This window comes from Heterocephalus glaber, unplaced genomic scaffold (genome assembly GCF_053883595.1).
Source record: "Heterocephalus glaber isolate CG9 unplaced genomic scaffold, H.glaber_assembly_v1.0 deba00000122, whole genome shotgun sequence".
Taxonomy (NCBI): domain Eukaryota; kingdom Metazoa; phylum Chordata; class Mammalia; order Rodentia; family Bathyergidae; genus Heterocephalus; species Heterocephalus glaber.
Window position 1 is genome coordinate 24,770,432 of NW_028258138.1, and position 25,954 is coordinate 24,796,385.

The 25,954-nt window shown below is 36.9% G+C and overlaps 2 pseudogenes; both read right to left on the bottom strand.

Annotated features, from left to right (window-relative positions):
• Positions 1 to 1,934: 1,934 nt before the first annotated feature.
• Positions 1,935 to 3,986, bottom strand: LOC101725359 (centrosomal protein of 57 kDa-like; annotated as a pseudogene).
• An 8,304-nt stretch (positions 3,987 to 12,290) lies between these two features.
• LOC101718633 (mitochondrial import inner membrane translocase subunit Tim21 pseudogene) lies at positions 12,291 to 13,130 on the bottom strand (annotated as a pseudogene).
• Between the last annotated feature and the right edge of the window lie 12,824 nt (positions 13,131 to 25,954).

Here is a 25,954-nt window from a genome sequence, read left to right on the forward strand (position 1 = left end):
CCACTAAGTTATTCTATACACTTCTACCCTAAAGCACATCTTTAATAATTTCCCAAGCACTAACCTAATGGTTAGCAATTGTTGACAAGTATTTTACCATTTATTTTACATTATTAAAAATGGAAAGAGATTCTCTCTAAACTGAGTTTGACTAATGAAGTAGAAATATTTATCATTTGAAACAGAGTTGAAGGAGAAAAATAAAATTTCAGTGAAATATTACAGAAACAATGTTTACTTCCAGGACATGAAATCCAACTAAAATTACTGTACTGCTACTATATTTAACTTTATTCCTGAATTTGTGTCAAAAGTTCTAAAGGAATACATACACTTTCTATCACAACTACTACTTTTTTTTTGATAGTACTGGGGATTGAACCTAAGACTTTCGCACTGAGCTACATCTCTAGCTCCATTTTATTTTCTCTATTTTGAGGTAGAGTCTCACTAAGTCACTAAATTGCCCAGGCTGGGATGGAATGTGTGATCCTCTTGCCTCAGCCTTCCAACGTGCTGGGATTACAGGCATAAATCACCACTGCTGGCTCCCACTTCTCTTGAATTTATAATTTTCATCATTTAAATCCCTGATGTTATTGTATTGTTTACTATAGTTTGATTTACATGTGAGATATATTGTCTAAGCCCTTGGGTATTTGAGAATGTCCTTTTCCAGCTCAAAAACATGAGACAATTTGACTAAATACAACACAACACTTAGTTCTTCTCAAAATTTTCCACTTTAAATTCAATTTTTTGTGGCATTTTGTGCTGAGGAAAAATCTGGGGTACTTTGTTTCTCTGGCCTAATTTTTGGGAAGCCATCTAGTAGCTTTTTCATAAGAAGAAAATACTGGATGTTTCTCTGATGTTTTTCCCAAAAAAACGTTATAAGGCTATCTCTAAGTGTGAACTTGTATTACTAATTTTGTACAAATGAAATAGAAATTTTAAATCCAAATTTTTTTTAAAAAAGAGCTGCTTTATTGACTCCAGTGGCAAATTTATAAAAAGTTAACATGTCTTGCTCTATTCAGATTTACATTGATATAATTATATGTGTACATTTCTTATTTCAGTCATGTTCTACACCAAAGATAAATATTCAAGGGGTTCTCTAAGTTTCAAAATTCAAACCACAATGCCTTGACTGAATAACATGATTACAAACAAGTATCAAAGAACTGCAAATATGCTTGCTTCATAAGAGCTCCCTTCTATCTCTCTTACCTTTTTCCAAAATCTTTTTTCATTAACAATCTATACTCTTTAAAATGCATTTATAATTTTATAGGTAAGTAATTTGATTTAAATGATTACTTGGATCTTTAAAAAATTTTAAACTGTATTTAAAAAACAATAGAAATTCATTTAATACTAATCATTGATTAAAATATCAAGAAAGCAAACAAAAAAATACTCTTAAATATATAAATACTTAAATATAGAAAATATCCATCAATAGTCAAAGTATATTTAATAGTTGTACGAGAAAAGTGAAGTGGGAACTTGATGCCAGGGAAGATTTAAAAATGAGACTTTCCAAGCAAATGCTGCCTGTGGGCCAGCCTTGTATTTTGAAAATTTAAACCTAATTTATACATATATATATATAATTTTTTTAAAAATCACACCACAAGTAAAAAATTGGTAACTTGTTTACAAAGTGCAACATACCAGTACAGTGTATTCATCTTAAAGAATGTGGCTTCTCAAGTTTTAAAACTTCCTTGGTCTCCATTTATGTACATGGTTTAATATTCAGTTATTTGGCATAACACAAGAAACCTGTGTAATGAAGCCTAAGCCCTGAACACCTTCTGTTAATTAATTCCAACAATAGCAAGTATGAAACCTGGAAAATAAATTGTCAATATCTGATCAATGAGGTACAGATTATCTGAATAAAATTTATGACTTGCTGTGAGCAGTCAGTAATTCCAACACACATTACTGCTTTGTAATAAATTTTATATGGTTTGCATGTCCTTCAATAACTGAAGATTTTCCTGCTTTTTCTCCAGGACTCAGTTTGGCAAAATCCTTTTTTTATTTTTTATTTTTGTATTAAATTCTTTTATTGGTAAATTGTAGGTATACAACACAATTACATTTCTCATTGGGAATTGTACCTTTACATAATACATCTTGGTTCTTATTTTTTCCCCATTCCTAGCCCTCCCTTCACGCCCTCCACCCTTCCCTATTTACAAAGACTTTATTTCCATTTTTTCCATTTCTCATCATTTTTTTCTTTCCCTTCTTTCCTTTCCCCTGCCCCTTGGCAAAATCCTTCTTACTTATGGTCACCGTGAGTCCAGAAGAATGGCTACTGCTGTTTCCTTCTTCGTTAAATGTCTTTTTGTTAGCTCTAACTTCTTTTTTCTGCTTCTCTTGCTTCTGTTTCTCTAGATATGCTTGATATTTTCCAACTTTAGTTATTTGGTTGGCTTTTGCTTCCATCTTTCCCACTAATGCCTCCAGTTCACACTCTAAGCTGTCTTTCAGTTCAGTGTTTGGTGACTCCTCTTTAAGTTTTGCAAGCTGCTGGTGATCAAAGCTCATCTGGCCAAACTCATCCTGTAGTCTGTAAGACTTCTGATAATTCTTCATTGATGCTGCTGGAAGAGGGAGGTGTTGCTGACTTCTTACTTCCACTATCTTGTGAAGGTACTAGTTTTGCCAAAGAAATGTTTTTCACCACTCGATCATTGCACAAAACTTTACTGTGCTGTTTCATTGGATGCAAGACATGCTGAACGTTAGCTACCACAGCATGGCTAGGACTAGTGGACTTTCCAGCCACAAATGGCATATCACGTAAGCATAATCTATAATGAGGTTGTGCATCAAAATAATTCCTAGGTCCTTTCTTTTCTGGTGGTTTTGACTTCTTTTTTAAATTTTTCTTGCAGTGGGAGCATATGAAATTATTTTATCTTCAAAGGTAAGTCTTTTTGTTTTTAGATCAGTATGCAACTCAGCTGCCTTGGCTTGCATATGCTTCCTTTCCTGTTCTTCATAGAGTTTTGCTTTCAATTCTTGCGTCTTTTTTTCTGCAAGGGCTTGCATTGTGATGTTTGTTATATTCTTGTTCTAGAAGATCCAGTTTTACAAGTTGGCTCTGAACATGTGTTTGATCATGTTGTCGTTCTCTTTCTAGGGTCACCTGTTTAAGACAGATGTTCTCTCCATTTCTGCATGCTTTATCATATTCTGCATGTATTGCAATTGTTTATCTAAAAGATTAGATTTATTTTTTGCAGCTAGCAACTGAGATGTCAGTTCTTGATTGTGCTTTGATTCCTCATTCTTTGAATTCTCCCTTTCTTGTATCTTGTACTTTTTTATATTCAACTGTTTCTCTGGACAAAGTTTTCACACTTTCTTCTGCCTGAATCCTCTCAAGTTCCAAGCGTCGAATCTTATCTTGGAGATTCTTCAGAGCAGAAAATATGGCTCTGCTATTGCTTTCTGGGTAGGCAGGTGTAGGCTTATTTGGGGAGCATCGTAGTTCACTATTAAGGAAAGGTTTATCAGGTGGATATAATACATAAGGAGATGAAGAACGATAAGCCATATTTCCATTAGACTTTGACGGTTCAGATAAGATATTCGAGAACTGAGAATCAGAAGCCACAGACTCCGATGCCGCTCCCATCTTTCTGATCTCACAGAGTGGACCTCAGCTGACTGGGCTCGCTCTGAGTTCCCAAGCTCTACTTCCCAGTATTTTTTTCTGGCTCTCACTGAATAATATTAAAAGACTTCTTTTCCATTCACATATTAGAATATACTTCTGCCTTTTTAGAGGACCTTTGAGGGCTCCTCCATTTAGTTTATCTAATTGTAATGATGATATAAAAATTTTTCATCATTTATAATTTTCCAAAAGTCACAATGTGTAGGTTCTACTTGGCCCTACTTTTTATTTACTTGGGTGTCAAATTTCATTCCAAGACATATGATAGTTTCATGTACATTCTTCCTACTTGTCAGTGATTTAGCTCTATTGAACAAAATGTGGTTCTTTCTTGTCCTCATTCTCTGACACTGCAAACACAGGTTATACATAAATAGCTACAATTTCCAGAAGGTAATGGAAGTAGGGTTCCCTGCACTTCTGTTGGGAGCACTAACCTTCTAGAGTATCAGTCTTCTCAAAATTCCTTTCGTTTGAAGAAATGTGTTATCTTTGCATAGGTAAAATATTATTGGCAATGATTAGATATGTTAGAGTAATATTATTCAAGCTGCCACAAATAGTAAACTCTTTACAATGCAAAGAACCCTACTGAGGTTCCTAGCCAATATTAAAATTCTAATTATTTTAAGAAATTTTGTTAAAGTCACCGTTATCCTTGCAAAACCAAAAAATTGTTTATTTTTGCAAGGAAGAGAGAGACACACCTATGATTGCAAGTCATAGATATCAGAAAATTCTTCTAGTATTATCTAATTATGAATTTTTCATTTATAATAATATATCAGGACTTCATTTGCAGTCATAATGGAAAGATTCCAATTTCTGAAAAAACAAAAAACAAAAACAGTAAACAAGGTAGTCCTACAAAGCTCTACAAACTTGCCTGGATAGAGATTCTAGGCCACAGTGATAAAAAGGAGAACCTAGGAACCTGGTGTTTTTCCTGAGTTGAACATATAAACTTAAGAGTTCCAGAAGGCCAAAGTGGCTATCACAGGGCAGAGTGTCAGAGATGTCACAGAAAGTAGAAAATCATGCAAAAAAAAGAGCTTATAAAATAAATAGAAAATCCTTGTTGATGTTGATCTTTGCCTATGTGTGAGGAAACTATGCAAATTCAGAAAGCATCATACATAATAGAGATAGTTAGATCTCACATGACCAGAAAGAGTTTGTATTCACTCACAATACTAGAAAAAACTTTACAATCCACAGGCCATCAGGTAGAGTACTCAGAAAGATATGCCCTTAGTAATGGGGCAAAATCAACCTCAGATTATAGGCTGCTCTGATCTCACCTAACAATGCTTAAAAGTAACCCTCTAAAGTTTCCCAAGTAACTTAACTGCAAATCAGGATAAAGTTCAATAATACATATATATATACACATATATATATATATATGTATATATATATATGGATAAAAAATAACTAGCAAGATAAAATGTATGTCTATTGACCAATCAATAATGCCAGACATGTAAAAAGGGAAAATATAATACATTATGAGAAGAAATCAAGCAATCAATCAATAAAGAGATAAGAAATGTCACAGATAATAGGATTCATAAAGAAGTTAAAACATACATATAACTATATTCCAAATATTTGAGAAAAAAGTCAAAAGTACATTTTAAGTAAAAACAATAAAGATAAAAATATCCGAATAAAATACATGAGATAATTTTTCTTATCTGAGATAAAAGATATGCTGAATCACATTAGGAGCAGTTAAGATACTGAATGAGAAAGATTAGTGATGATGAAGCCCTACCACTAGAAACTCTCCATGAAAAGCAACCTACCATGAAAAAGACTGAAGAAACAAATAATATTCCATTAATAAACTGTGGGATAACTTTGAGCAGAGTAGCATATGTGTAATTGGAATTCCTAAAAGAAAAGAAGGTATAAGGTGGAAAGAAAAAAAAGTTTGAAAAAAGTGACCTAAAATTTTCCAAATTTGAGACAAACTCTAAACCCACTGATCCAAAAAGCTCAACAAATCCCAAACACAAGAAATGCCAATACAATACATCAAAGCAGATCATAACAAAATGGCTTAAAATCAAATATAAAGAGGAAATCTTAAAATCTGAAAAAAAATTATGTTTACTAAAACAGATGAGAATAATTTTGATTTCTCATCAAAACAATACAGGTGAGAAAACATTCTTAAAATAATGAAACACTCAGAGGAAGGGGCTTCTGGGCTACCATTCCACCATGACCAACCCAGAGGTAGGGCCTTCCAGGCTGCTGTTCTACCCCTTGCAGCCAAGAGGAAGGGGCTTCTGGGCCACCACTGCACCTCTCCCAGCCCAGAGGAAGGGGCTTTTGGGCTGCCGTTCCACCCCTCCCAGCCCAGAGGAAGGGGCTTCAGGCCACTGATCCACCACTCCCAGCCCAGAGGAAGGGGCATCCAGGCTACCATTCCATGGCTCCAAGCCCAGAGGTAGGGCTTGCAGGCTGACATTCCACTGCTCCCAGCTCAGAGGAGGTGAGCCATGCAAAAGCCAACAGCAAACCCCCTCCCTCATCAAAATGAGAGGACACGTAAATGAGTCTCAAAACCAAACTTCCAGATCACCTACAACAATCCCAAAGGGAAATGAGATGGAAAACTCTGATACTCAACTACCTGGACTCCCTGAACTGGCAAAAAAAAAAGAGGATCTGGAAAAAATGAAATCAGAAATAATTTCTCAGATAACAGCAGAGATTGTGCTCATAGTGTAAGATATGATTAATAAATCTAGAGAGGAGCTGAGGAACATGATGGAATACCAACATAGGAAACAAATGGAATCCATAAAAGAGATGCAAACAGATTTCAAAGAGATCAAAAACTCCATTGAAAGTCTAAACAGCAGAGTGAGCCAATGTGAGGACAGAATTTCAGATATAGAACATAAGATTGCAATTAGTGACCAGGAAAAGAAAAATTGCTTCAAAAAAGCAAGGGACCAGGAGAAATCAATCCAGCAGCTGCTAGATGATGCAAAGAAAAATAACATAAGACTGATTGGAGTCAATGAAGAAACAGGAGAGAGTGCAGATGACATAAAAAAAATTGTTCACAGAAGTAATGGTAGAAAACTCCCCAAGCAGGGGGAAAGAACTAGACATACAGATCAGTGAGGCAGATAGGACTCCAACTAGCCTTGATCAAAAAAAATTTACACATAGACATATAATTGTTAAGATTCCAGAAACCCAAAAGAAGAACAAAGTTCTACAAGCAGTTAGAGAAAAGAAACAAATCACATACAAAGGAAAGTCCATCAGAATCACAGCAGACTTCTCAACACAAACCATCAAGGCAAGAAGAGCTTGGAGTAACATATTCCAAGCCCTAAAAGAAAACAGCCTCCAACCCAGACTGATGTACCCTGCAAAATTATCTTTCAAAATTGATGGAGAAATAAGATATTTTCATGACAAAAAGCGCTTTAGGAACTTTGTGAATATTACACCAGCACTACAAAAAATTTTAGACAATACCCTAGGAAAAGACAACAAGGATCACAACCCCAAGAATCACAGCACAATGAAGCCATCAGGCATGACAAGAAATTAAATGCAAAGGGGGAGAATCCAACAAAAAGAAAAAGTCATGATAATGATAAGTCAGTATGTTTCAGTTGTAACCATCAATGTTAATGGTCTCAATTCACCAATCAAAAGAAATAGACTGGCACAATGGGTCAAGAGGCAAAATCTGACAATATGTTGCATACAAGAAACACAAATAATTCAAAAAGAAACTCATAGACTGAAAGTAAAAGGGTGGAAAACAATACTCCATGCGACAGCAATGCGAAAAAAAGCAGGAGCAGCTATCCTCTTTGAGGATCAAATAGATTTCAAACCAACATATGCACTAATACAATATTAGTGGGGGACCTCAATACCCAACAAATGGAAGATCAACTGGATAAAAAATAAGTAATGAAATATTAGAATTCAATAGAACAAATGAACTTAACAGATGTTTACATTGTGTTCCACCCCACAAAAATCAGAATACACATTCTTTTCAGCTGCATGTGGGGTATTCTCTAAAATAGACCACATACTCACACATAGAACATGTTTAAGTAAGTGCAAAGGAATTGAAGTTATCCTCTGTATATTATCAGACCATAATGTGATGAAATTGGAGATCCATAGCAAAAGAAACTCAAAAAATTTCATAAACACGTGGAAATTGAACAACACACTTCTGAATAACCAATGGGTCACAGAGGAAATTAAAGAAGAAATCAGACAGTTTCTTCAATTAACTGATAATGACAATACAACATATCAGAATCTATGGGAAACATTGAAAGCAGTCTTATGAGGAAAAATTCATAGCAATAAATGCACATAGTAGGAAAACAGAGCAAGACCAATTAAACAACCTGATGCTGAACCTCAAGCTTCTAGAAAAAGAAGAGCAGGACAAACACGAAGCTCATAGAAGGGAGGAAATTAAGAACATCAGAGCAGAAATCAATTCAATGGAGACTAAGAGAACTATACAAAAAATTAATGAACCCAAGAGTTGGTTCTTCAAAAGAATAAACAAAATTGACAAACCCTTAGCCAACCTTATCAGAAAAAGGAAAGAAAAGGCCCAAATCCATGCAATTAGGAATGGAAAGTGTGAAATGACAACAGACTCAGCAGAAACCCAGAGGATAATCAATACTTACTTCAAGAACCTATATGCCAATAAGATGGAAAAAACAGAAGAAATGGACAGATTGCTAGATACATATGAATTATCAAAGCAGAACAAAGAAGACCTAAAAATTCTAAACAACTCAACATCAATCAATGAAACTGAAAATGTAATTAAATCTTACCAACTAAGACGAGGTCAGGTCCTGATGGCTTCACTGCTGATTTTGATAAGACATTTAGAGAGAAACTACTGCCACTACTGTTTAAACTCTCCAATGAAATTGAAAGGGAAGTAATACTCCTGAATTCATTCCAGGAACCAAGTATCACCTTGATCCCCAAAGCAGAGAAAGACCCAATTGAAAAAGAGAACTATAGGTTGATCTCACTAATAAATATACATGCAAAAAATCCTTACTAAGGTACTGGCAAATAGAATGCAGAAGATCATCAAGAAGATCATACACCCTGATCAAGTGGGATTCATCCCAGGGATCCAGGGAAGGTTCAACCTATGCAAATCAATCAATGTGATGCACTATATCAATAGAGCCAAGAACAAAAACCATATGATTATCTCCATAGATGCAGAAAAAGCATTTGACAAAATCAAACACCCGTTTATGATAAAAACCCTACAAAAAATGGGAATGGATGGTGTCTACCTCAATCTGATAAAAGCCATCTATGAAAAACCAACAGCCAATATCATACTAAATGATCAAAAACTGAAATTCTTCACACTAAAATCAGGAACAAGACAAGAATGTCCACTATCACCACTTTTGTTCAATATAGTTTTAGAAACATTAGCCATGGCAATTAGACAAGAGAAATAAATAAAAGGAATAAAGAAAGATAGGAAATGAAGAAGTCAAATTGTCATTATTTGCAGACAACATGATACTTTATATAGAAGACCCCAAGATGGCCAGGAATTTAGCTCAGTGCCTGCCTTGCAAGCACAAGGTTCCGAGGTCAATCCCCAGTACCAAAAAAAAAAAACAAACAGAAAAAAGAAAATTATTGGGCCAGGACTTAGCTCAGTATTTTCGCTGCCTGCGGCCCAAGTGCAAGGAACCAAGTTTGATCCCTGGTACTAAAAAAAAAAAAAAAAAAAAAAATGAAGACCCAAAAATGTCACCAAAAGTCTTCTAGACTTAATAACCTAATTCAGTAGAGTAGCTGGATATAAGATCAAAAAACTGAAATACCTAGGAATCAACCTAATAAAAGAAATCAAATACCTCTTCTCTGAAAACTATAGCAATCTGAAAAGAGAGATTGAAGATGATATCAGAAAATGGACAGACATCCTCTGCTCCTGGGTAGGAAAGATCAATATAGTGAAAATGTCCATACTTCCAAAACTGCTACATGGATTCAATGCAATCCCAATTGAAATACCAGCAGCATACTTCATGAACTTTGAGAAAACAATCCAAAAATTCATTTGGAACAAGAAGAGACCCAGAACACGAAAAGCAATTCTAGGTAACAGAGACATGGCAGGGGGTATCACAATCCCCAACTTGAAACTATACTACAAAGCTACTGTGATAAAAATAGCATGGTACTGGCAAAGAAACAGACCTGAGGACCAGTGGAATAGATTAGAAGATGCAGAAACAATGCCAGACACACTCAGCCATCTCATCTTTGATAAAGGAGCCAAACACCCTTACTGGAGGAAAGATAGCCTCTTTAATAAATGGTGCTGGACAAATTGGATTTTGACTTGCCAGTGATTAAAACTAGACCTGTATCTCTCACCATGCACTAAACTAAAATGAAAATGGATTATCTAAATATTAAAGTAGAACTGCTGAACCAGCTGGAACAGAAGTTAGGTAAACTCTTGAAGACATTGGTGTAGGAATAGATTTTATAAACAAAACCTCAGTTTCCCATGAACTAGCACAAACAACCAACAAGTGGGATCTCTTCTTATTAAAAAGCTTCTGTGCAGCAAGAGAAACCACCAACAGTGTGAAGAGACAACCCACAATGTGAGAAAAAATCTTCACCTGCTCTTCCTCAGACAAAGGTCTACTATCTCCAATGTATAAAGAACTTAAAAAGATCAGACCTCCCAAATTTAAAGACCCATTCTGAAAATGGGCATCGGAAATGAGCAGACATTTCTCAAAGAAGTAGAAATAGCAAATAAACACATGAAAAAATGTTCAACATCACTGGCCATTCGAGAGATGCAAATGAAAACAATGCTGAGATTCCACCTCACTCCAGAAAAAATGGCTGCTGTCATGAAATCAACCAATAACAAATGCTGGCGGAGCTGTGGGGAAAGAGGAACCCTGATCCACTGCTGGTGGGAGTTTTTATTTAAGATGAATGAAAACACATGTTCAAATTAGATTTGTACCCACAAGTTGGCTATCCCTTATCTGAAATTCTTGGGACCAGAGTGTTTCAGATTTTCATTTGAAATCCACTTGATCTGCAAAGAGGATAGCTACTGCTGCTTTTTTTTCCCTGGGGTTGTGATCCTTGTTGTCTTTTCCTAGGATAGTGTCTAAAATTTTTTGGAGTGCTGGTTTGTTATTCATGAAGTTCCTCAGGTGCTCTTTGTCATGAAAGTATCTTATTTCTCCATCAATTTTGAAAGATAGTTCTGCAGATTACATCAGTCTGGGTTGGAGGCTGTTTTCCTTTAGGGCTTGAAATACATCATTGCAACCTCTTCTTGCCTTGAGGGTTTGTGTTGAGAAGTCTGCCATGATTCTGATGGGCTTTCCTTTGTATGTGGTTTGTTTCTTTTCTCTAACTGCTTGTAGAATTTTGTTCTTCAGTTGGGTTTCTGGAATCTTTTTTTTTTTAACTTTAAAAGTTTATTATGCATACAAAATAATAGTTTTGTATAATTGATAAGAAATAATCTACTGGGAAGGCTGAAAAGCTGGCTGAGAGACTTAACCCAAATTAAGAGTTCACCCTATCACTGAAAGCATGTTCCCTCAGGGAGAGAACAGTTCTCCTGTGACACTTCAATACTTCCTAAAAGTGTGAAATTCTTAGAATTAAAGTAATAAAACACTTAGGACAGCAGTTAAACCAAAACTTTAACTCACTTAAGGAGATAAACTAAGCAAGGAAACAAACTTCCTGAAGATCTTTCTATCCTGAATATGCTAGGATCTCAAAAACCCATCAGAAACCCCTCCACTGTCAGTTCTAAAGAACAAAGAATAGTGCTGGGGAATCCCCATTCTGAAGCCTCCACAGATAAGGGGCCACAGAGCACTTTAGTTATGTGATAAGGACTTGTAAGTGAAAGTCACTTTTTAATAGGTCTCCAATACCTCAAATAAAATAAAGTGTTCATATTTAAAAAATATTTTTTAAAAAGGGCCTCACACACATTTGAACAACTCCCACTTATTTCTGGCACTCTCTTGGCAGTGTCAAATATAAGTATAAGTTCTGAAGGGGCTGGGGACACCTTCTGGCTGCTCTATGGTCAAGGCACTTGTACCCATCATCTCAGTCACCAGCCACCCGGGGAACAGTGAGGTCTGATGAGCCTGAAGGACCTTCACAGCCCATACACCTACTAGAACAGATAAAGCCAGTTCACCAGACTATGTAATATAAAAAAAACCCAAAATATTGAAATTTGTTTATTTACATGTTGTAAAACATTCAGTAACAAAAAATTCTCATCATGAATGATATTAGAGCAGAAATACTGCCATAATTGAAAATTCACTAATAAAATATGCTTTATTATCTATTTCATGATTTTTCACAAGAAAGGCTTGTCTAAATGCATCAAATATCCTTATACTGTCTTACTGTTCTGAACAGATTCTGGAAGAGAGTTGTGAAGATCATAATGAATCTGCACCATTTCACACCCACCAGGGAACAGTATGCTTGCTTGATTCTTTTAATTATCTTGGAATCGATTATCTTCAATGATACTGGTTCTTCCAGGATAGGATTCCACTTCCACAAATATGTACCGAAATTCATATTCGCCATTCTTTGGATTCTCTTTCACTTCCACATGCCCTGTTCCTTGCTTCCCTGGCTCGGACCCTTCAATGTAGAATTTCACGTGTGTGTTTCAGCCCATCTTTTATATATTCGATAAGACTGACATGATGCTTTTGACCATGTCTTGTCAACTCCCCGTAGCCTTTAACAGGCCCACCAAAGAAACTGATCACCTCAGGATGTGTTCTGCATTTTTCTAAGGCTTTCCCATGTATCTTACTAGGACTGGATGAAGAAAAATCTTCTTTGAAAATCATGTAAAACAAGCCACCTGTAATGCTGATTCCAATGAATACCACGATTAAGTAGGTGAGATCTTTTCCAGCTTCTTTCACTTTCTGAGTTGTTGGGAGAGCAGTTTCCCCTGTCTGACCTCTGGGCACAGATTCTTGCTTGCCTCTGTCCTCTGCTTTCTGGGGTCGTGGTCCTTGCGTCCTGATAGTTTTCCGGGGCACTTCAACGATAGATCCAGGTCGCACCATTTTCTTCTGCTCTCAAAGCCCCCATCTCAAACAGCTCAGTCCTAAAGCAAGCTTTGTTAAGAGCAAAGTGCGGCAACAATTGTCTCCCAGAGGATCTGTGCAGCTTTTCTCCATATTGTATAGCTCGTAAAAAAGTACAAATCATGTTCAAAGAAAACTTCCGCGTAGTGACAATGCTAACTACAGTCAGCAAAGATTTACCACCCAGCCAGATACGTACTGAAATTAACATATTTGTATTACAGAGGCTTTAGGTTTATATTGACAGAAAGTCTCCTGAGAGAATGTTCATCTTCCTTTTGTCCTCTTGTTATATGAATTAAAATGTCCGAATTACCTCCCATGCTGACCTTCGCACCTTCCCCACCATACCTTTGGGTTTCTGGAATCTTAACAATCATATGCCTATGTGTAGATTTTTTTTTTTTTGATCAAGGCTATTTGGAGTCCTATATGCCTCACTTTTCTGTATGTGAAATTCTTTTCCCCTGCTTGGGAAGTTTTCTGCCATCACTTCTGTGGACAGTTTTTTTATGTCATCTGCACTCTCTCCTGTTTCTTCATTGACTCTGATCAGTCTTATGATCAGCTATTCTTTACACCGTCTAGCAGCTGCTGAATTGATTTCTCATGGTCCCTTACAATTTCAAAGAAATTTTTCTTTTCTTGATCACTAATTGCAATCTTATCTTCTATATATGAAATTCTGTCCTCACATTGGCTCATTCTGCTGCATAAGCTTTCAATGGAATTTTTAATCTCCTGGAAGTCTTTTTGTATCTGTTTCATGGATTCCATTTGTTTTCTATGTTGGGATTCCATAATGTTCCTCAGTGCCTCTATTTTTTAATCTGTGTTCTCTCTAGATTTATTAATCATGTCTTGCACTATGTGCACAGTCTCTGCTGTTATCTGAGAAATTATTCCTGATTTCATTTTTTCCAGATCCCCTTTTGTTGCCAGTTCAGGGAGTCCATGTGGTTGAGTATCAGAGTGTTTCATCTCGTTTCCCTTTGGCATTGCTTTAGGTGATCTGGAAGTCTGGTTTTGAGACTTTCTTACCTATCTTCTCATTTTGACGGGGGTGTGCTGTTGGCCCCCAAACTGCTCACCTCCTCTGTGCTGGGAGGAGGGAGTGGTTCAGTGGCCCAGAAGCCTCCTCCTGGGCTCTGGGAGTGGCTCACCTCCTCTGCATTATGGGGGTGGTTCGGCAGCCCAGAAGACTCCTTCCTCCAATGTATTCTTGATTGCAAACCACGGAAACCTATGGTTTGCAGAAAAGAGATTTTTTTAAAGAACGTTGTATTAGTTATGCATTTCTGTGTAACTTAATCAAAATTTACCAATTAAAAACAACATTCAATTATATTATCTCAAAGTTTCGATGGTTCAAGAAGCCTGGTATGGTTCTGCTGGGTGAATCTTGCTTACAGATAGATAATATGTTCCTTATACTTATCTGATGCATACAAAGTCTCTTGAATTATTTCCTTTTGATGTGAAAGCAGGCATGAATTAGTTTGAAATAAAATTCCAAAAAGTTTACTTTCCCATTCACATCTACTTCTGATGAAACTCATTTCATTCTTTTGTTTCTAAGAGAAGTTTAAAATGTTTCACAAGACTGTAATAAATGTCTAAACTGGAGCTTTAATCATTTCAAAACTTGATAGGAACAAGACTCATTCACATGAGTCTGAACAAATCTCAAGTCCTTGTTAGTTGAGGACCAGAGACATTAGTTCCTCACATGTAGATGTCTTTTTAGGGTGCTCACAAAATATCATCTGGCTTGCCTAGAAGCATCCAAGAAAGAGTACACCCAAGATAGAAACCAAAGTCTCTTTGAAACCTAATCTCGAAAGTAACACCTCATCATTTCTGCCATATTCTCTTTGTTAGAAATGAGTCATTTGGTCCAGCCCACACTCAAAGAGAAAGGATTACTCAAAAGAACATCCATAATTAGGCAATGATCATTGAGGGCCATCTCAGAGGCTGCTTACCACACATGTTCAGTGTCAAGTATAATTTACAAGAAGGAAAAAGAATCCTCTCATGGAGCCCCAGAATCCAAGATAGGCTAACATCCAAGAACACAGCCAGGTGACTTCCCAGGAGCAATGTGACCATAATGCTTATAACTAAACACCTGCTATTGTTCTCACTGGTACTATTGCACTTCTGGATTTAACTCCACTCTTATACTACTTATACCACAACCTACCACCACCTCATTATCTGTATTAGTCAGCTTTCATTGCTGGACAAATGACCTGATATGCACAACTTAAGGGAGTAAAGGTCTTTTTTGGTTCAGACTTTCAGAAATCTCAGTCTTTGGTTGGCTGGTGCTAAGGCAGAAACACCATGACAAAGAAAAGCTACTCACCTCATGGCAGCCAGGAGACAGAGAAAGGAAGAAGCAGAGAGAGAAAAAAGGGGCTAGGCACAAGAAAACACCCTTAAAAGGCACAATTGCAAGCAGGCTCCACCTCTGAAAAGCACAGTCAGCTATGAAGTGAGTACCATCAGAATCCAATCACCCTCAAAAGCTCTACCTATGAACATATGAGATTTTTGTGGGACACTATAGATACAAACTACAGCATTACCCAAGTTAAATATAACTTACATGAATCACTCTACACTTCAGGTATTTTATATGTGATTCTCTTATGTAACTATAGAGCAATCATAATTAATAACAGTTTTTACTTTGCATTCCTTTAGTAATTTCCAAATCCATAACTAGAAGAGTATTATTTAGATTTGTGCCTATTTAGTTTAATAATTGCTATAAGAAAAGAATAAAATCTGAAAGGTATGTTATCTGGGGGCAGGAATTCTCCATCTCTCTTTCTCTCTTTCTCTTCCTCTCTTCTTTCTTCCCCCTGTCTTTGTGCATGTATCATGTGGGGTGTGTGTGTGTGTGTGTGTGTTTTCCTGGGGATCAAACCTAGTCCTTGCACATTTTTGGGAAGTGCTATACCACTATACTCCCAGCCCTGGAGAGAAATTCTTGTTTATCTATTTATTTATTTGTAGATATTTGTAGTTTATAATGTTTATATTCCTTGTGAGGAGTTGGTACATGACAGAAATTCTTGAAGATATTATTTTCTTTGCTCTCAAGTTCCCTTTGTTGAAACAGAAAAAAAAGAGGCTAATTTTATAAAATTTGGTTTTAAACTTCATGCACTAAAAAACCATAATTTTCAAAAAAAGGAATGATTACATTTAACCTTTTGTCTATAAATTTCTTAGAGACTTCTTGAAGTTATGAGTGTGTGTACTTCACATTATGGTGTATCTAGCGCGCTATAATACTTAAGACTGACTTAATCAAGTGGGTTCCATTTATACTAAACATCTTTTTATTTCTTTTAATTGATCTCACAGTAAAGAATAAATGATTTCAGTATGTAAAGAAAACAAAAGAGTGCAGGTTTTGAATGTTAATACATAGAATAGAAGGAAAGTCACATTTGTTACAACTCTGCCATAAAGTGAAGCTATAATCTCACCATGCATCTGTTCCATCTGCCATCAATTAGTCTGATGAAAATAGGCTAACGTTGCAGGAGTGATTACCAAGAAAGGTGAAATTCACTTCAGTTTTAATTACAAATCTTTGCCCTTGAAGTTTTATTGGTTTGAAAGAACCCCTACTGTTCCCTGTGTATCCTCCACAGTTCATGGGTATTTCATTACTTTCTTTTGAGTCATTAATACATTTTATTTGCCACTTATTTCTAATTACAGACTTTATCCACAAATGTTATTGATATGCCCATATGCTAGAATAAGCATAACTGAGACTGTTCAAATCTTATTAATTCAAGTGCAAATTATCTTAAAGTAGTAAATGTAGCATCTGTCATATGCAGAAAACTCTGAGGTTTATGTATCTGTCACTTGATTTGTTTCATTCATTGACTGGGTCACTCATTTATCCATTCAGGAAATATTAATTTATTGTCTATTAGGTTCCAGACATTTATACAGGTTCTTAGAATATAGAAGTCAAAAAAACAGACAAAAATCTCTAACCTCACATGACATATATTGTAGTGACTAAAGATAAACCAATTGATTTAGGCTGAATTATGCCCCCCAAAAATCATATGTTGAAAGCCTTATCCCCGCCATATTTGAAGATAAGGTTTAAAACGGTGATTATATTAAAATAAGGCCTTTATGTCAGGTCTAGGTCAATATGACTATTGTCTATAAGAAGACTCAATTTGGACACAGACATGTGCATACAGAGAAAAGACCATATGAAAACAAAAGAAGGTGAACATTTACAAGCTGAGGGGAGGGGTGTGTCAAAATGAAATTGACCCAATATGCACATTTATCTCTGACTTCTAGTTTCTAGAACTGTGAAAAAATAATTTTCTGTTGGTAAAGTTATCCAGTCAGTAGGATTTTGCTATGGCAGTTCTAGCAAACTAGTATACTACTTTTTAAAAAGCAAATTATATCATGTATTAGAAGATCATAAAAGTTATAAAAATGAAACAATAAAAAACTGCAAAATGGAGGACTATTCATTCTTTTATACCTCTGAAAAGCATTGTAATGTATAGATACTCAAGCAACAATTCTATAAAAATAAGAAGACAGAAGAATTGATAAAGGAAAATGAATGTTTTCATGAAGATTCTACCTTACCATTTTCTTTTATCCCACTTCTTTGTTAATTATCATAGAGCAAAATATGACCACTTATGGTATATTTTGTACCATTAAAATTTTCCAATATATTTAATATGTAAGACTAAGCTGACTTAGCAACCAGTATTGAACCAGACTGATTTTCTGCATCTTATCTGATCAATTTTTAAATAAATATAAATGTCTACTCTTTAACCATTTTATCAACTCATCTGATTGATTTCTTAGAATAAATATAATTGTCTACTTTTAAATCTTTTGTCTCTAGTATGTAGCTAAGTGCTATGAGTATAATATAGCAATCTAATATAGCAAAAATCAAGGGCAACACACCTACTTAAAAAGTAGAAAGATTTTGCTTTGAACTCTAACTGTAAAAACATAAATTTCCTTGTCCTTTTGCTTCCAGGAGACACTACCTTTGTATTCAGACTTGGTTAAGCAGGTGTAAGTCAAAAGATACAGTCATTGTTCTTGAGGCTAGCCCAGGTATCATTTAAATAATTCAAAAGCAAGTTGTTCAGTCTTGTTGACTATTCCATTTAATCAGTCCTGTAAAATATTCTACCTAATAATGTAAATTCTCAGGGCTAGTGAAAAAATAAGCAGTGAGGAAGGAATATTTTTGATAAAGTAAATAACTCCACCATCCTTCATGGGTTAGCCAAATAAACTCCCATAATTACAGATCTGTGTGGAATTTTTCTAGGAGGATGATATTCAACCAAATAGTACTTCCAAAAATTGGCAGAATGTCTCATAATACCATCAAAGAATTAGGTAAGTAGTGATTCAGAGAATTTGACCACAACTCTCCCCAAACAGAAGTGCACTCTGCCAGTTCCAGAAAAATATTGTCCTCTGATTTTCTATCTTCAGAATTTTGCCCTTTCAATTAGGCATGGAACTAAAAAACATAAAATATCCCCCTTTGAGGACATCCTTCAATTTTTTCAGAAATTTTACTGTTTTCAGTTTTTGTGTTCTCTTAATTCCTTGGTCCTAAATAAAACAGTTTAGAAATCTTATTTAATCTGAAGTACTAAATATCATAGATCAAAATTCATAAGTTGTGCCCAGCTTTACTTTTTTTCTACCACTGTTATGTACACAGTTTTATATACCAGACTAGAATCAAAGCAATAAAAAGATAGTGGTTGTGCCTAGGCAAACAAAGGAGACCAAGTCTGTATTATCATGGATGAGAAGGGTTTCCAAAATACATTCAAAGCATTTATGTTTTGAATCTCCTCATCTGCAACTAAGTTGATTGAAAAACAAAAAGATAGGAATATTGCTTTATGTGGAAATTCATCAAAAAATGTCAGAATCTGTAGTTAATAATTTCAACATAGTGACCAAATACACAAAAAAGAGTTCAAGGCAGCCAAAGTTATTCTCATGGGTTAGGGTTGTCTACTTTCTTCTCCTTTACCATAACTAATCACTAGTTTTTCATGCTTTGCAAATTAGATATTTCATACAGTTTGAACTTCTTTTCAAGGCATTTTTATATTATACAGCAATTCTTTCCAGGAAAGCCATTTAATACTTCTCTATTGATTTTCATAACCTCTGTATGAAGGAGAAATGAAATCTAAAAATATTTACATTGTTTGGATCAAAAATACTAAAGCCATATAGAAGATAAATAGTAACTAATAAATGGTAATTAGTTTTAAAACTAATCTTGTGATTCCCCTAACAATGTAATTAGTTAAGGGGAGATAAAATAGAGTACTTCTGCCAAAGATGATCCAAGGAACAAGGTCAGAATAGTCTCAGGCAGTGTACCCACCCCAGCCAGCTATCTCTTCATGACCAAAATTGAACACAGCCAAGAACTCCACATATCTTGACACTTGCTCTTCATTTAAAATTGTGTTTATGACATCCTTTGTGTTATCCAAGCTAGTCCCCAGACTGTACTTTTCCCAGCCTTGCCTGCTTCTGCATTTGCAGGGTGGCCTGCGTTCTGTGTGACTACCAGCTGGAACCAGATCTGTAAACAACATCTCCTTCAGTCTGGTACATACCAAAACCAACTGGCCACCCAGTTATTCACAGCAGCTTAGTCTCCACACCACCTCCCCTTGAGAGCAGCTCCAGCTGGGAAATCTCTTTGTAGTGATCCAGTTCCACTCCCTTATCCCCAGCTGGTCCTAGCCAGTTGTGCAGCTAAGCAATCAGACCCACCTGTGTCCTGACATAATCCAAACTAAAGAACACTGATGAAGTAGATGGGTTATCCATCCTTAAAGCCCTTAAAGGGCTATCTATAACACATTTCTTTTCCAAGATAGTAATGGGATCATTCCTATTAAATTTTCTGCATCTGTGGCATTTAGACCTCAGCCATCAACAGTTTAACATATGCCTTCCTTCCTCTTTGCCAAATCATGTCCTTCCAGGCTTCTTTCTGTAGAGAAGTGGAGAAAGCCCTGGACTTGGAACCAAGAGATTGAGGTCCAAGGGAATTTGTGCACTTCACCTCTAAGAGTCTCTCCTCTTGTGAAGATTAAACAAGATAATGCTTGTTAGACAATTTAACACAATGTACAAGGACTAAGAGTATCTCAGAACAATAACAACTTTAACTAAATTTTGGAATTGAATTTTTAAAAGCATTCCCATATTGAAAGAATGAAGCAATAAGAATGAAATGATAAGGAATAAAGGCTTCGTGAAAGAGTTAGCAACTCTAACTATTCAAATTAACCAGAAAAAAATTGTCTTGAAGAATGAAAACACTAGATTCCCAAACATTTTTCTTTAAAACCTTCTATTTAATCAATTTCAAGGTGTCCAAACTCAAAGAAGTAGTCCTCAATATGGACTATGGCATGGGAGAAAATTGTCCCCTAAAGTTAGTCTATCCCAAAACCCTCTTGCCTGCAAATATGGTCTTGCTTGGAGAAAAAACTAAAATAGTCTCTTTTTCAGATGCAATTAAGGATTGTAAAATGAAACTATCGTCTATATGTATCTTCCATATGATGACAAATATTCTTAGATAATAAAAGTAGAAGAAAATCTGAGATAGTAGAGGAGGCAATGTGATGAGAAGCAAAGGTGGGAACAATGCAGCCATGACACGAAGTATACCTCTGCTGAAATGATGATCAGGCCTGTGATCTCCAGAAATGTGAGAGAGTAAATTTCTGTTATTTAATGGCACCAAGTTCATTGTAATCTGTCAAAACAACCCCAATAACATAATGCAGTGGCCCTGACAGAAACTTTTACATTAGTTTGCTTAGACTCCTATAGCAAAGTACCATCACCCCCCAAGACAGCTTTTAAAAAACAGACATTGGTTCTTACAGTTCTGAGTGGTGGGAAGTCTGAGATCAATGGGTCAACAAAAACAGTGTCTGTCAAGGGCCTAATTTCTGGTCAACTTCTGGTATCCTCTCATGCCTAAGGGAGAAAGAAAGCAAGTTCTCTACTATTTCTTCTTATAATGGCACTAATCTAATCATGAAGGTGCCATTTTCTTGACCTCACCTAAACCTAATTACCTCCTAAAGGCTCCAAAAACTACCACACTAAGAGTGAAGGCTCAACATAGGTATTTGGGAGGGAAGAAACATTCAACCTACAATGCTATGAAAAATAATGTTTATCCAGGTGTGGTGATGCACACCTATAATCTCAGCACTCTGGGAGACTGAGGCAGGAAGATGGAAAATTCAAGCCTAGCCTTGGCAATTTAACAATTTAGCAAGACACTGTCTTAAAAATAATAAAAAGATCTGGCATTGTAGCTCAATGCAAAGGCCCAGGGTTAGATCTCCTGCCCTTCCTCCCCCCAAAAAAGATGTCTTAGGAAAAGAGATTTTTCTCCTTGAGGGGGATAATTTGCTTCTCTTTATTCTAATATCCTTAAACCCCATTCCATAAATTGAGAAGTGCTTTTGTATTCGCCGCTATGAGGAAATAGAGCAAAGACACTTGGCATATAATTTCTGAACATGTCCATCTATTACTGTGGTTATTAATACTGAAATCCCATAATGTTATGGTTTGGATATGATATGACCCCTGTATTAGTCAATTTTTCATAGTTGTGACAAAGTACCTGAGAAAATCAGCTTATTGTATAAAAGGTTTATTTTAGCTCAGGTTTCAGAGATTTCAGTCCATAGTTGGATGTCTTGAAGGCAAAAACATCATGGTAGAAAGACATGGTGTAGGAAAGCTGCTCAAGTCATGGATTCTTGGAATCAGAGAGCAGAGGACTATTTATAAAAGAAGGGATATACCCTTGTCGTAGTCAGGGTTTGCAAGGGAATAGATTTAACACAGGACACGTAATTTACAGAATTATTTTATAATATTCACCCAAATTCAAATTCAGAGTTCAAGAGATCATTCCACACACTAGAGACCCAAAGAATCTAGCCAAGGGCCTAGATTCTACACTAATGCCCCACACAAGTCCAGCTAAAGGCCTAGAGCTCAAGGCAATGTCTCATGCAAGTCCATATTGAGGATCTTCACTGGGAAGGCCCAAAGGTCAGTGATGGAAGCTAGAAAGCCTGCACTGGTGGGATGAAGGATTTGTGCCACCAGGCTGAGAGATCTTCACTGGAGCCAGGAAGCAAAGCTGAAGGCAAAAATCAGAGCTCCCTTTATGGGAACAACAGCCATTCCCAGTGAGAGTAAGGACTGGGGCTTCTCACACAATGAAAACAGCCAAGTTCACATCAGGAAAACAAGTTGTGGCAAGCTTCTCCAAGAAAATCAACAGCATATGATCTTCCCCTCCAGCTCTCTTTTAATGTCATTGGCAACAATCCTCAGGTGGGTTTTCCATGTTCAGAACCATGCTGATTCAGTTCAGGTGGTGTTCCAAGTTGACCATTAGATAATCCTCCACAACCCTTAAAGGCATGCCCCCAGTGACCTATTTCTTGCAATGAGGTCCTACCACTTTAGAGTACATTCAGCTATGAACTCATCAATGGATTAATCTATTGAGAAGGTTAGCACCCTCATGATCTAATCATCTTTCAAAAGCCCCATGTTGAACATAGGACTTTTGGGGAGAGATTTTTGGTACATAACACCCTGACCCTGACCCTCAAAAGATTCATGACATTTCATTATACAAAATGCATTCAGTCATATCCAAGAGTTTCCAAAGTCTCAACAGCTCAAACATTGCTCAAAAGGTCAAGTCCAAGTATCCTCTGAGACTCAAGATAAATTCTTAGCTGTGAGCATCTGTAAAACTCATAAAATAATGTTAAATAATTCCATCATACAATGGCACAGCATAAATATTACATTCCAAAGAAGATGAATACAGGAACACAAAGAAATAGGATCAAACCAAGACACAAACCCAGCAGGAAAAAATATTAAATTATATATTTCTATATCAAGTGTTTAGGAAACATGGCAATGATATGTGAGCTCCAAAGGGCTTGGGCTACTGCACCTGTATTTTCTTGCTGGTGGTAGTCTACATGGCTTCTCGTCTGGAATGGCTATGCTCATTGACTACAGATTTACTCAGAAGAATTTCTACATTCCTAGAAGTCCTACTTTCTGAGGTCTCCATTTGAGTTTCATGCTCACTTTTAGGGCTTTACTCATTACTGCTTGAGGGGCTTCCAGTAAGAACCCTGTCACACAATGCCTGTGTTCCAAGGTATTCCTTTAAAATTGGGGTGAAAGTCACCATTACTCCACAACTGTTGCCTTCAAAACCAGAATCATATGAATGACACTTAGCTATGAGAAGTAGCTGTGACACTTTCAACCTTAGCTCCAGTGGCCCTTGAGTTCCTGGATGGCTGAACATGGGAGGAACATTTCTCTAGGTGTCCCTGAATGAGCAGGGCATCTTACAACAAAGACTTTCTGCTCCTGGCCCTCAAAAGGCTCATTTGATTCCACCCTGAAAGCAAAGACTTTCAAAGGAGCTTATATCTTTAAACTCATAAATCTGTGACAAATGTGATCTGGTCAGTTTGAAATGAAATCAAGGCATCATTTCCTCTTGTTCCTGTGCAAAGTATTTAAATTCTTTTCAATCATGATCTCATCAGCAATAACACCTTCCTTGGCCTCAGATTTATAAATGCTTCTTTCTTGGCCAAACTGAAAGTTTCTCAGATCTTTCAGCTCAGACTTTTATTCCTAATTCTTCTTCTTTTTTTTTTCTTTTTTTTGGCTTAAATTCTTTTATTGGTACATTGTAGGTATACAATATGTTTACATTTATCATTGGGTGCTTGTACCTGTACATGATGTATCTTGGTTCATGATGTATTTTTTCCCCATTACCTGTGGGCCCTTCACCCCTCCACCCTTCCATTCTTTCATTTCCCCATCTCCTCCCACCACCTCTACCCCTTTGGACCTTTCCCTATTTCAAAGTATCAATTATTAGTTATTAATCCTTTTAATCCTTATTTACATGCTCAGTTTCTCACACTAGAGAAATTATGCAGTATTTACACATGTGTGTCTTATTTATTTCACTTAAGAGTATGGCCTCAATATACATCAATTTAGCTATAAATGACTCTAGTTTCTCATTCTTTATGGCTGAGTAGTACTCCATTTTACACAAAAAACCCCCACATCTTCTTTATCCAGTTTCCAGTTGATGGGCACTTGGGCTGTTTCCAAGCTTTAGCTATTACAAACTGTGCTTCTATAAACATGGGTCCACATATATCTCTGTGGTATGATTCTTTTAATTTTGGGGAGGGAAATACCCAGCAGGGGAATAGCTGGGTCAAATGGGACCTCCAGCCCTAGTTCTTTGAGGTATCTCCATACTGATTTCCATAGAAGTCACACCAGTCTGCATACCCACCAACAATGGAGAAGGGTTCCTTTCTCCACACCCTTGCCAGCATTTGTTATTGGTTGATTTCTTGACAGCAGCCATTCTTTCAGGAGTGAGGTGGAATCTCAGTGTTGTTTTCATCTGCATCTCTCCAATGACCAGTGGCTTTGAACATTTTTTCATATATTTATTTGCTCCTTTTACTTCTTTGTCTGAGAAATGTCTGTTCATTTCAGATGCCCATTTTTGAATTGGGTCTTTGAATTTGAGGGTCTGATGTTTTTCAATTCCTCATATATTCTATATAGCAGACCTTTGTCTGAGGTACAGCTGCTAAAAATTTTTTCCCACATTGTAGGTTGTCTGTTAGCTCTTTTGCTGGTTTCTCTTGATGTCCAGAAGTTTTTGAATAAGAAAAGATCCGGTCCCAAGTTGCACAGAACATGCTGAATCAGCCCGCTGCAGACAGGCAGGTCTGTGCACGCCCTACCAAGGTCCTGAGTCATGCAGAAGATGCCAAATCAGCCCACTGCAGACAGGTCTGTGCACACCCTACCGAGGTCCCGAGCCATGCAGAACACACCCGAATCAGCCTGGGCCCTGGCAACAATCCACTGGACCCCCTCAACGCCCCGCTCCTCTGTACAGCCACCTAGTTCCACACTACAAAGACGCAGAGGACACCAGACCACCAGACCAAGGTACTGAGTCCCGCTGCTCCTGGCCCAGAGGTAGGGGCTTCTGAGCCGTCATCCCACTGCTCCTGGACCAGAGGAAGGGGTTTCCCAGAGAACATCCCTGCTGCTGCTCCCATCCCATAGGAAAGGGCTTTTGGGCCACCATCCCTACCGTTGCTCCTGGCCCCTGTCCCACCTCTCCCAGCTCAGAGGAGGTAATCCGTGTGGGCGCCAACAGCCCCCCCCAGATGAAATGAGAAAACATGTAAATAAGTCTCAAAACCAGACTTTCAGATCACCTACAGCAACCCCAAAGGGAAATGAGATGGAACACTCTGATACACAACCACCTGGACCCACTGAACTGGCAACAAAAGGGGATCTGGAAAAAAAGGAAATCAGAAATAATTTCTCAGATAGCAAGAGAAATTGTGCCCCTAGTGCAAGATATGATTAATCAATCTAGAGAGGAGCTCAGGAACATGATGGAGTCTCAACATAGGAAACAAATGGAATCCATGAAACAGATGCAAATAGAGTTCCAGGACATGAAAAACTCCATTGAAAGTCTACACAGCAGAATGAGCCAATGTGAGGACAGAATTTCAGATATAGAAGACAAGATTGCAATTAGTGACCAGGAAAAGAAAAATTGCTTCCAAATTATAAGGGAACATGAGAAATCAATCCAGCAGCTGCTAGATGATGCAAAGAAGAATAGCATAAGACTGATTGGAGTCAAAGAAGAAACAGGAGAGAGTGCAGATGACATAAACAATCTCTTCACAGAAATAATGGCAGAAAACTTCCCAAGTAGGGGAAAAGAGCTTGACATACAGATAAGTGAGGCATATAGGACTCCAAATAGCCTTGATCAAAAATATCTACACATAGGCATATAATT